This window comes from Myotis davidii, unplaced genomic scaffold, assembly GCF_000327345.1.
Source record: "Myotis davidii unplaced genomic scaffold, ASM32734v1 scaffold112, whole genome shotgun sequence".
NCBI lineage: Eukaryota > Metazoa > Chordata > Mammalia > Chiroptera > Vespertilionidae > Myotis > Myotis davidii.
In genome coordinates this window covers 473,295-484,127 of record NW_006284838.1, presented here as the reverse complement: position 1 = coordinate 484,127, position 10,833 = coordinate 473,295, and the positions used below count along the sequence as shown (strand labels likewise).

Genomic DNA, 10,833 nt, shown 5'->3' with positions numbered 1-10,833 from the left:
GGACTTGTATGCATGCATATAAGCATAACCAATGGACATAAGACACTGGGAGATAGGGGAGGCTAGGGCAGGGGGAAAAAATGGACACATATGTAGTACCCTTTGTAATAAAAAATACAATTAAAAAAATTGTTTTGGGAAGAATAAAAAAAAAAAGAAAGTTATTCACAACTCCCATAAGGTGTCCCTTTTCTCCCTCTCATAAAAACAAAAAGGAATATAAATCAGAAAGAGTGACTTTGTACTACCCACCTTGAATCTGATAGCATTTTTAAGATGGTAAATCATTGCAACATTATTCAAAGTGGCCAAGACAGGGAAAGAACCCAAGTGTTCTTTGATAGAGGATTGGATAAAGAAAATGTGGTACATACATACAATGAATAGTATTTAGGCATAAGAAAAGATGAAATGTTGGCATTTATGACAATATGGATGGACCTGGAGAATACTATGCTAAGCGAAATAAGTCAGTCAGAAGAGCTAAGAACCACACGATTTCACTCATATGTGGGCAATAAAACTGAAACTCATAGACACAGATGACAACAGTATGGAGTTTACCAGAGGGAAGGGAATGGGGGTTAGTAAATGGTAAAAGGGGCCAAATATAGGGTGAAGGAAGATGATTTTATTGTGGGTGGTGGGCACACAATACAATGTATAGATCATGTATCATAGAAATGCACACTTGAAATCTACTTGACCCTATTAAGCAATATCACCCCAATAAATTTAATAAAATAAAAACATCTATAACTAATGGAAGGAAATAATTACGCTGGTAGTTGAGAAAAGACAGGAGGTAACAGGAGGCCAAAGAGATTAAGAGCAGAAAGAGTAAGAATATTGTGCCAACTACTTCTAGTGCTCTTATTTCATTTTCTTCTTATTTTAGATCAGCTAGAAGAAGACAGCATGTACAAGTATAAGTGAGGGTGGTAGACGTTCAAAGAGGAAAACTGTGAGCTGTGGAGTTTGGAACAAGAAAATTGGTGGTGAAACAAAGGGATGTTTTTGTGGAAAGGAGAGATTTTTAGATTAGAGCTTTGTGGACTTTGTTAGAAGGGGAAAGAGAAAAAAGTCAAAATTAAAACATATATATATATATATATGTTTATTTAAAAATAAAATGTGAGATGGAGGAAATAAACCAGCTATCTCATGAATCTCATGATAATTTCTTGACCATTTTTTATGTTAAGGGCATTGTTTTAATAGCGATCCCTTTGGTACTTCAAAAGTATTTCTAGGAGAATATTGTGGTAGTGAAAAGGTGTGCCTTAGAAAACTAGGTCATAAAAGACAACATAGCTTCTTCCATGCTCTCCCTTGGACCATTCCCTCTGCCATGTTGTAAGGACATTCAGACAGACCCACTGAGAGGCCTGTGTGGCAAGGACCTGCGGCCTCCTTGTCAATAGCCTATAAGGAGCGAAGGCCTTCAGCCGAGTCTGTCAATGAGCCTCTTGGAAGCAGAACCCCTAGCTCACTGGTCTTTAATTGGGGGTGACTGCTCCCCAGGAGCCTTGACAATGTCTGGTGACAGTTTTGATCATCACAACTGGGAAGGGAGATACTATTGGCATCTAAAGCTGCTAAACATCTTATAACGCACCAAAAAATCCCTTTGGAACAAAGGATTATCCAGCCAAAAATATCAATAGTTCTAAGGTTAGGAAACTGCTGGAGTCCCACTTGAGTTTTCGGATGCCTAGTTGACATCTAAACTACAATGCATGAGAGACTGAGTCAGAGCCACGAGCTGAGATGCTCCTGGATTTCTGACTCTCAGAAAGGGTGTGAGATAACAGGTGTGTGCTGCTTTGAACTGCAGCAGTAGAGAACGAATACAGGCCCCAAATCGTTCTCTGGGCAGGAGTAGATATTTTAAGGAACTAAATCAACCTGGGAATGTTAAGAGTGTTTGGAGGGCATAAAAGTCACAGGAAGATGATAAGTAAACATTTCTGCAACGTAAGTTTGGCAGTGATGTAGTATTTATTATTTATCATTCATGAGAATTACCAAGAGCTCAGAGAATGATAATTATAACAAGTTGTATGATAGAACTGAAATTCTGAAATTTTATTTTTAATAGATCTTGGTAGAGAGGCACTGGTTACTGTAAAGATTTTCAGGAGCAAATTAGGTGGCTGCAGGAGTAGGCAAGGTAGTATGGAATCAGTACGTAAAGAGAATTGGAAGTTATGTATTCACAAATTGAGCAGGGAAAAAAAAGGTGCAAAATGGAGAAGCTAGCAAAATTTTAGCAAGATGCTTTAGAGATGATGCTGACATCTTTGTAAACATCAGTGAAGGGGTCAAATAAGAGTGAAGCCTCCAAAGAGAGAAGAAGTCCAGGCCACTGCTCTGCAGATGTGATTGCATGCAAATTTCATGGATAGCTTGTAAGAATGCAAATTCTAACTCAGAAAGTCTAGCAAGGGGTCAGAGGCCCTGCATTCAAGCACAAAGTGCTAATAGAAGATGGAAGGGCTTCATTCTATAAGGAAACACTACTTCTTGTAAGATCTCAGGAATGGGAAGGAGTTACATTAACAAGACAGATATTTAGGGAACAGAAGAGGGATCATTATTCTATGGATTGTGTAATATAAATAGACAAGTTAATTAATTAAGGAAGGGGGTCACCACAATCCTGCCAAGATTGAAGATGACGGGTATGGAGGGTGAAACGAGTAAGGAAAGGAAAAGGTTTGCAATAGCTACAAAGAATGAAAAAATAAGATGGGGCTGAACTGCGTTCTAACATCAAGAGCAAATTTGGGTAGATAGGATTTCTTTGAGCCATATCACACAACCACAAAAACAAGAGGATGGGAAGCTTCTTCCCTTAAAAACAACACACACCATCATCCCCTTGCTGCAGACACACACACACACACACACACATCATCCCCTCGCTGCAGACACACACACACACACACACCCCACACACACACAGTGAGGCAGGGGGATGCAGTGCCAGAAATTAGGTACTCCTGTAGAATTTTATGTTTTCAGAGACACATGGCAGCGAAAATTTGCAGCTGGAGATCAAGATGCATGGATCAGTAAGACAAGAGGACTATTTTCTTGTGTGTGTAGTTTCTAGGGCTCCTGAAATGAAACTACAAATACCATTTCCTCCCGGTTTCACAGACGTGGTTTTAGATGACAGTACATCATGGCAACAGGCTGGACTTGACTCCCTTTCCTCTTAAGGGAAGGTTAGAGGAGCAAGGATTTAAAATGCATTTTATTATTCTCAAGCATTTTATCTCTCATTGCAGGCTTTTTGGCAGGTAGTTAAGACTCCATTCAAATCATGGTAAAATAAAGAGGGCTCGTGTGCTCACTGACTATGTAGTGTTCAGGCTTCTGAATTTAGTCTGGTGTCAATTTCTAATAAAATGAGCAAGAATATGGTGGTGACTGAACCATGGGCTCAAAAGAATTCAGAAATAGCAGTTGTTCCATCCCTACGGCATGCGATGTGTAATTCTGAGTGGGGGTGGGCTTGGGGGGGGGATTTATCCAGACAAACAGATGTGTTGAAGGTGTAAAAAAATTCTATGGTCATTTTAGATTTCTTTGAAATATGTACAGAGCACAGTAAGTAAGTGAATGGATGTCATTCAATGTGTTTATCAAAATTTTTTTTATCATTAATTATCTTCTTATATATTGATTGGTATACTGCATTGTGTGATTTTTCTGTTGATAATGAGATGGCATAACAGAGAACAGATGTACCCTTCTGCCTGAAACAATCAAGGGGTAGAAACAAAACATGAAAGAAGAATGGATGACAGGACACTGAGCCTCAAGCAACAAAAATCCACCATCCTGAGAGATGGGTAACTAATGAAGTACAGCCTATGATTGCTCAGCTTACTGTCCTGAGTGAGTTTCCTGGCCGTGGCTCAGGGAATAAGTGATATGGAACCTAGTGGACCCTCTGAGCTGAGGAAAAAGAGGTAAAAGTCTGGGAAGACTGACGTTGCTGTAGTTTGCAGTACAGCGTATTGAAAAGGAGAGCATTGCAGAGAGAAAACAAAAGAGCTCTGTGGAAGAGTCCTCTTGAGTATTAACTGAGTGCTGATCAGCACATGCATGTGGGTAAACTATCCACTTCAGGGAAAAGACATTGAAAAATTGGAGGATGAGCTCCTGGCATACTCACAGGGCCAGGAAGAGTGCTGTTTCCATGGAAAACCTCCTTGTTGCTAGGACGTCGGGTAGCCAGTTAGTAGGGAAGAGTGAACATTGGATACAGTTGGACATTGGGTAGAGTGAATTTGCCTTAGTAGAGGATACAATTAGCCCTAAACACTGGTCCTACCTAGACCTAGCAAATCTGAAAAGTAAAAGCTGAAAGATGAAACAGTTTCCAAGTAAATTTATTCCAGAATAAAGTTCAGGAATATTTACAGAAATTTGAACTATTTTCATCCAGAAAGGTTTTTTAAAATCACAGTATCTGGCATCCAATCAAGAATGTCTAAGCAGGAAAATATAACCCAATAAAGATAAAATTCAATCAAATCTACCCCAGATGTTAGCATTAGCAGTTGAAGACATTGACAGTCATTAAAACTGTCAGCTTCAAATTCTATACTCAATAAAAGTAATTTTTAAAAATAAAAGCCAAATTAAGATTTTTAAGACATACAAAAGCTGAAGATTTATTTCATTACCTTCATATACACTCAAAAAGAAATGTTAAAGTAAATTCTTTAGGTAGAAGGCAATTGTATTTGATGGAAATACGGATCCACACAAATGAATGTTGACAGTGGGTATGCTGATTACATGGATAAATATATAAATTTTAAAGTTAATCATTTAAAGAGATTTTTAACTATTTAAATGAAAGTAACAATTGCCTTAAGGGGTTTATAATATCTGTAAAATAAAATGCATGAAAATAGCAGGAAATTAAATATGGAAGAAAAGAGAGGTACACTAGTATAAGTATAGCAGTAAACGATCAGTTGATGGTACATTACTAAGTTAAAGAGATATACCATAAATGCTAAAGGTAAGACGATAAAATGGGATTATTAAAAATTGATACAATGCAAAACTGAAAAAAGAGAAAAGGGAAGAAAGAACAGAAAAAACAAATAGAAAACAATTAGTACTATGAGAGATTTAAACCTAACTATATATGTATATATAACCTTATTAAATGTAAATGTTCCTAGTTAATATACTGAATTTTAAGAATTATCAAGTTGAATAAGAAAATGAAAGGCAACTATATACTGTTGACAAGAAACACAATTCAAAAATATAAAGACACAAATAGGTTAAAAGTAAAAGAAGAGGAAAAAGATATAGCATACTAATCAAAAGAAAGCAAGAGTGACTATATTAATATTTGACAAACTAAATTGCAGATCAAACTTATTACCAAGGATAAAAAGATCATTTTATAATTACAAAGAGATCAAATCATTAAAATGACAATCATATTTATTATGACTGACCTTCAAAATACATGAAGCAAAAACTGATAAAACTGCAAGGCAAAGAGGGCGCGCGTGTGCGAACACACACACACACACACACACACTCAGTCAGGGATCTCAGAACTGTGCCACAACACTTGATAGAACAGCAGAGAGAAAATCAGTGAGGATAGAGGTTTGAATTACACTATAATTTGACTTAACCTGATTATTTATAAAACACTCCACTGAACAATGGTAGACAGAGTATTTGTCAAATAGTCCATATTCAGAGACATAAATCAGTTTTCAACATATTTAATATAATTTAAGTAATACAAAGTATGTTTTCTCCAACCACAATGGAATTAAATTATAAATCAAATACAGAGGCACTCTTGGAAATACCCAAATAGTTAGAAACTAGCTAACATACTACCCACATAATACATGGGTCAAAGAAGAAATTGTAAAAGAAATTAGTAAGTATTGTGTGCTTAATAGAAATAAAAATGGAATATAAAATGTGTGGGATGCCATTAAAGTGGTAGTGAGAAATTTAAAGCACTAAATGCCTACATTTAAAGCACTAAATAGCATACATTCTTTAAAAAAAAGCTAGACAAAGGAGAGCAAATTACATGCACATTAAGGAGAAGAAAGGAAATAAAGGTCAGACTGAAAATCAGTGAAAGAAGACAGAAAAACAAAGAAAGTCAAAGCAAACAAAAGCTCTGTTTTTAGATCAATAAAATTGATTTCACTTATCAGAAAAAATAAAACAAGATTTTATTTATTTTAATTTCAGAAATGAAGACTATGAAAGTACTATAATTGCTATAGGTATTAAAAAGACAATAGGAAATATTATGCACAATTTCATGCCAATGAATTTGACAACTTAGATGAAATGGACAAATAGTTTGAAAAACACAATTTACCAAATGTATCCATGAGAAGAGAAATAACATAAATATTTCAATATCTACAAAATAGACTGAATTTGCAGTTAAGTACCTTATATAAAGAAACCACTGTTTCTTTAACAAAGATACCAAGTCAGTTGAGTGAGAAAGGATAATTTTTTTAAAAAAAAATGGATAACAACTGGATGACTATGTACATAAATAAATGAATAAATAAAAAGTCACTATTAAAATAATGAAAAGATGAGGTCCAAAATAAAGTTAAATAATAAGACAGCCCCAGCCAGTGTGGCTTAGTTGGTTGAGCATTGTCCCGTGCATGGAAAGGTTGCTGGTTGGATTCCTGGTCTGGGCATAAGCCCAGGTTGCAGGTTCAGTCCCCCAGTCAGAATGCATATGAAGTAATTGATCCATGTTTCTCTCTCATGTCCATGTTTCCCTTTCTCCCTCTGCCTTCCTCTTTCTCTAAAAGCAATTTTAAAAAAACATAAAAAAGGGAAAAAAATAAAGAAACAAACAGCACATCCCCTGTAGGAGATGTGTAGGAGGCAGCTGATCCATGTTTCTCGCTCACTGATGTTTCTAACTCTCTATCTCTCTCCCTTTCTCTCTGTAAAAAAATCAATAAAATATATTTTAAAAAAATAAATAAATAAAATAAAAATGAAAAGTGGGCAAAAGATTCTAGCAGACATTTCACCAAAGAAGATATATGGCTAGTAACTAAGCACATGAAAAGATGCTTGGCATCATTAATTGTCAGGCATATGCAAATTAAAGACACAATCACATCCAATTAAAATTCAAAAACAAATGGCCATACCAAGTATTGGTGAAGATGTGGAAAAAACAAGAATTCTTATACACCCGACCAGGAATGAGTTTCTATACATACCTAGTGGGCATGATAACTTCGGCAGTTTACTAAAATATTCAAGATACACCTATGGTCTGCTGGGTGTTTACTCAGGAGAAATGGAAGTGTAAGTCCATACAAAGGCTGGTCATGAACATTCACAGCAACTTTATTTGTAATCAGCAAGACCTGGAAACAAATCAAATGCCTATTAACAGATGACTCCTGACATATATTACAAAATGAGTGAATTTTTTTAAAGATTATGCTGAGTCAAAGACACCAGAGAAAAAAAATTACATACAGGATGATTCCATTTAGATGAAATACAAATGCATCTGTAATAACAGGAAGTAGACCAGTGGTTACCTGGGAAGGAGAACTGGAAAAGGAAGAATAAAAGGGTGAGGTGGGGATAAAGGAGCTTCTCTTGAAGTCCCATTTTGTGATCTCTGTAATCTCTCTGTAATCCCTTAGCTGCAATCATTGCCTTTCAGAATTTAAAAATCATGTCCTCTTACCAAACAAGAGGGGATAATTGGATAGGTAACCAGTAGTCTCTGGCCACAGAGAAATAATTATCCCGATTGAAAACTGAGTTTCAAAGAAATAAATGAACCAAATCAACATTGTCACCCAGCCATTGGCGAGTTTTACCTGAGGAAACTCAGTGAGCACATGGACAACCGCTGTTGGAGCTTGAGCCTGGTGGGGACTGAGGTTGGAGGCAGCATATGAGCATATCTGTCATTGAGGTCGCCAGGGGTTCCACAAGGGAGGGCAAAAGTAGGCTAACAATAGTAATAATAAGTAATACAATAATAAATGAATATGTAAATAATAGATAAGAGTAAACTCTGTTTGGGGTACTCACAATTGTAAACCTACTTGTGCTCACTCTTGTAAAAGTCAACTAGAATTGAAAATTTGAGCAAAGAAGACCCCCAAAGCCAGTGAGTGCAAAGAATATGGACCTGAAAGGGGCTGCCTGGGAATGGGATGTGAAGGGAGAACTATAACCTGTTTGGGTATCTTTCCCCAAAATAGCCCATGAGCACACATCTGAGCCACATGTCGTAAAGGGAGTTGGCAAAAGATGAAGGGAATTCTGTAAATGCTAAGCTGGCTGGCCCCCCTCAACATAGAGCAGGAAATGGCTATCTACAGGCGTTCTGAAACCGTTTGCTGTGAGCTCCGTGAGACCTTCAAGGATGTCCAAGGTTTGCAGCTTACAGGGAGATGTGCTCTTGCCAAGGGAGGACATTAGCACTGTCACCACAACCATCAGAAATGTGGGCCCCTTGAAAAGATGCTTGAGGCTGTAGTGACTCCACCATGTGCTCCAAGGAGGCCACCAGGAGTGGGCATGTTTATAGGAAACCTTCTATACCTAAAGCCTACCTGTACGTTGAAAAAAAAAATGGTAAAAGGTATTTCTGGGCCCAGGAGAGGAAATACAAAATGAAGCATCATTCTTGTAAAAAAAAATAATAATGTAAGCCTACTGGCCTGCTGGAGTGGAACGTAAGGCTGCATTGGAAGCTTAGTTCAATGGGCCAGTCAGCCCTATGCTAATCCAGGGCTTGCCTGCTACCGGGGATGCTCCTCACATGCGAGGCTGGGAACGCCCAGGCTTACAGTGTGATACCTGCATGTGCTTAAGTCTACGTTTATCTTACACCCTGAGCTCCGTACTCCTAAATAAACTTTTATGGACATGGTATAATCTCACCACACTACAATTGTTCTGGTATGTGCCATCTTTCAACTAGTAAGTGCTCTAAATAATAAAGTTTTGTTGATACTCTTTGCACTCCTGTTCTCCTTCACATATTTTCATCCCATCCACCAGTCCTCTTTGGTGCTAGTGATTAAAAAAGAAAAAAAAAATGCTGCCAATAAATCTGGTAATCTATGAAACATTGGAGGCATGCTTTTTTAAAATCAGTGGTGAATTAGTAACAATTTGCTAATGAAGATTTTCTTTTAATTATTGGGGAAAAGATACTTCTTAATTAATAGAAAAGAGGATGGGTTTCATCCAGATTAATTACTGTTGGGAACGTGTCTCAGCCCTACTAGGCACAAGCTACTGAAAGTGAACAGATTAGCCACAAAGTTAAGCAGCTTGGGGTTTCGTCCTAATGAGGTGGAACATGGTAATTAAGTCGGGGTTTCTGGGTGATGATCTTCAGGGGGCCCAGGAACTCATAATGTTTGATACAGTATTTTTCATATGTTCTTAGCTTCTTCATAGTGTACATGATAGACACGTATAAGCAATAGTCTCTGGGGTCACCATCATCCCAGGCTCCACAACACATACCTGCTTTCACTCCCTGGTGATGTAGTAATCACGCATCATGAAGTTCAGAACCCTTTGCCAAGGGAGCGAAACCCCGAGACTGCCACACTAACTCTCTCTTTTCATTTCATATTACAGAATGCCCATGTGTTTCCATCACTTCCTCCTTTTCATTAGTCTTCAGCAACTCATGATCCATACTTTCTAGCTGCTCACCTTGGCCTCCACTTCCTTCCCTTTCTCACAAGGTCTTCCACTGGAATTGTGCAATTTAACAAATATCCAATAGTCTCTTTATCAGCCATTTTAGTGTTTGCTACACACACACACCACTTTCTGATCCCTGACTGTCCACTGTTGACACAGCTTCTCAAGAAAAGATGGTTTTTAGATTCCGCATGTACCTCCTGGTCTGAAAGTAGATTTGGTATCTGCCCTGCCCTTCTGATATTACCCTTCAGGTCTTGAAAAAATATTATCCTTTGAGATATGATATACCACAATTAATCCTATCCTGATTATTGTTCTTTACAGAATTTTCACATCCCATCTTTTAATTAAAATACTAGAGGCCCGATGCACAAAAATTCATGCAAGAGTAGGCCTTTCTTCCCTCAGCTGCTGGCACCGGTTCCCTCTGGCACCTGGGACCTGGGCTGACTTCCCTCTGGCCCCAGCTTCATCAGGAAGGATGTCCGGAATGACATCTGGAAGACGTCCAGTCTAAATAGCATATTACCCTTTTATTATTACAGTTTGCATTACTTCAGTCCTAGATCATGACTTTTGCAGCCTCATCTCCAATAATTTTTCTTTTGCTCCATCATATCTACCCACTTCCATGTCCACACCTTGGCGATAATCATCACCTCTATGCTAATTCCATTGTTCTGCTTTCAAAACCCTGATCTACTTTTATCAACCTCATAAGCATCTCTACTCCCTTAATCCTTCTCTTTGTATACCCACTAAGTCAACAGCCCTAATATTTTCATTTATTTCCTTATCCAGCTTTGATTCCTTGGCCTATCCATACAAAAATGTCAGTGCATCGCCTCATCTGTAGTATAATGAGCTTTTCTGAGTCCTCATCTCAAAAATATTTTACCTCAGTGAATCCACCGTCTTTGTGGTGACTTTCTTCTCCTCTGGGCACCCAGCCCATTGCACTCCACTAGCTTTCCTCCAACCCTGGCTGCTTCTTTGCGGTCTCTTCTCAGCCATTAAATGTTAGAGTTCTCCCACTTACTCTCTCAGTCCCTTTCATTTGTTCTTTCAACGCTCTTC

General features: G+C 37.8%; 1 protein-coding gene and 1 long non-coding RNA gene across 2 annotated transcripts in view; one reads left to right on the top strand and one right to left on the bottom strand.

Annotated features, from left to right (window-relative positions):
- The window catches only part of LOC107181594, an 11,871-nt gene extending 3,821 nt beyond the window's left edge, over positions 1-8,050 (bottom strand). The window contains exons 1-2 of the long non-coding RNA XR_001512253.1: positions 7,546-8,050; positions 7,281-7,430 (exon numbers count right to left, since the gene is read on the bottom strand). This is a non-coding gene — a long non-coding RNA (uncharacterized LOC107181594). The remainder of the gene's footprint in view (positions 1-7,280; positions 7,431-7,545) is intronic.
- NRG3 (neuregulin 3) overlaps positions 1-10,833 on the top strand; it is a 1,107,294-nt gene that overhangs the window by 766,248 nt on the left and 330,213 nt on the right. The window lies entirely within an intron of this gene.